This window comes from Cynara cardunculus (assembly GCF_001531365.2).
Source record: "Cynara cardunculus var. scolymus isolate 2C chromosome LG 16, CcrdV1, whole genome shotgun sequence".
In the NCBI taxonomy this organism is placed as follows: Eukaryota; Viridiplantae; Streptophyta; class Magnoliopsida; order Asterales; family Asteraceae; genus Cynara; species Cynara cardunculus.
Window position 1 is genome coordinate 4,100,012 of NC_037543.1, and position 1,974 is coordinate 4,101,985.

The following is a 1,974-nucleotide window of genomic DNA, read 5'->3' on the forward strand; positions in this document are numbered from 1 at the left end:
CTTGGGAGCAGGTGGCGGTGGTGTTTTGGATTTGGTTTCGGCGTCGTTTGGTAGCTGAGACGACATGCATCTGACGGAGAAGGCAGAATTCTTGTTGAAGGAAGGAAGTTGGGTGGCGGAGAGACGTGTGAACGGAGTTGCCATGAAGACTGAAGTGGCAGCCATTATTGATTACAGAAAGATTTGAGGGAGGAGGAGTGGTGGTGGTGATGATGGTGAAGAAGAAGAAGGGTTTTATAGGGGAAGGGGTAGAGACAAAGAAGTGGATACTTAGAGGGCCACGTTAGTGAGCTTTTGGGGCCTGATGACGTGGAATTCCAAATGGCCGGTGAGACGGGGTTGTGCTAAATGGAGCCTCTACATGGTTCATTTCACTACATGTGGAATGGCGATGACCAAAACAATCGCTTAAAATACTTAAATTTAACTAAGGTTTTTTTTATGATTAACATTTTTTTTTTTTTGCTAAAAGAGAGTCGGTCAAAATGAGTCTACCTCTGAGCTTAGAGGGTCGGCCAAAATAAGCCAATGACGTGAGTTTAGAGGATCGGTCAAGAGGAACCAAACCCATGAGTTTCCACAAAGACATCTCAACCTCCCTTCATATACCCACCAGTCATTGTAAATCTTTCATATATCCACTAATGTGGGATATACAGAACTGAACCACAGTTCAAGAAAGGAGGAATATTCACTCATGATGATGTCACGTCATTCATTTTAAGTTTTACTATAAGATATATAAATATATAAAGATAAATATAAGAATTACTAATTGGTTTTGCCATCTGGTTGGCTCTGATTTCAACCATGGCTATATATATGTATATATATATATATATATATATATATATATAGAGGAGCGTTCAAATGAAAACTTGAACCATTTGTGTGAACCGTGTAAACTAATCTCATCCGTCCAATTAATCGATCAATGGCCTAGATTATATCAATTTATTTTAGGAAATTAAAAATTAAAAAATAATTTATATTAATCTTATTTAGCCGAAAAGGGTAGAATCGGTACTAAAATTGCAAGCCCTCTATTACGTTTCCAAATCATTCCCGGCGTAAACCCGTTTTCATCGCATGCAGCATCTCAATCCGGCGAAGGTAAATCATATCCATATTCGAATATAGAGTTTCCAAAAACATCGATCATCTGTATATTCAACCAAAATGGTCGGCAACAATGGAGGTAAGTCAAATTTATTGAAATCGTTTTTCGATTTAATAGAAATCGAACACTGAAGTTGGAGATCATTGAAGGCTTGTAATCCACTGTCTTTTACAGGGAGGAGGCGTTATAGCCAAAGATTGAGGGAGATGAACAGTTTTTCGAAGTTTACCAACGACAAAGAACGACCTGTTGAACTCGATGACGATGGTAACGACTTGGAGTTCATTAAACAGCAGATGAAGAAAGGAGGCAGGAAGAGAGTCGTTAAGGATGATACAGGTATTCCATTTGTGCATTCATCGTTTTAAAGCTTTAAATTTGTATGGTACATGAGTTTGGGACAAAATGCRTATMTATTGGAAGAAACCCCAAGTTGTTTCATTCTTATTGTAGTGAAGTCAATGTTATCAGTGGTTGGTAAATTTTTTTTTTTGATGTTTAGTTTCATAGAATTTTTGCTCAAACTGTGTATTTGATGTAGTTCATCACCACTATGAACAGCAACTGTAATGAATCTGGTTTCATGGCTCAATTTGCTCTTTAATTTGGCAACTATGAAACAGGTTCAATGATTACATTTGCCAATTTCATGTTCACTAAGTATTATGGCCAATTACAGCAAATATGAACAGGTTCCCTAACTATTATGGCCCACTACATGTTGTTTTATGTGAAGTTTATACATTAAGTATGTTAATAATCAATGAACATGTTTCTTATTTGCTATCTATTCATGAAGATGGTTCTTAGTTGGACTTCAATGAATCAGTTTCATGGCTCAATGGGTTACACTA

At 37.0% G+C, this 1,974-nt stretch overlaps 1 pseudogene; it reads right to left on the reverse strand.

Moving 5' to 3' along the window:
- The window catches only part of LOC112529740, a 469-nt pseudogene extending 304 nt beyond the window's left edge, over nt 1-165 (reverse strand).
- Between the last annotated feature and the right edge of the window lie 1,809 nt (nt 166-1,974).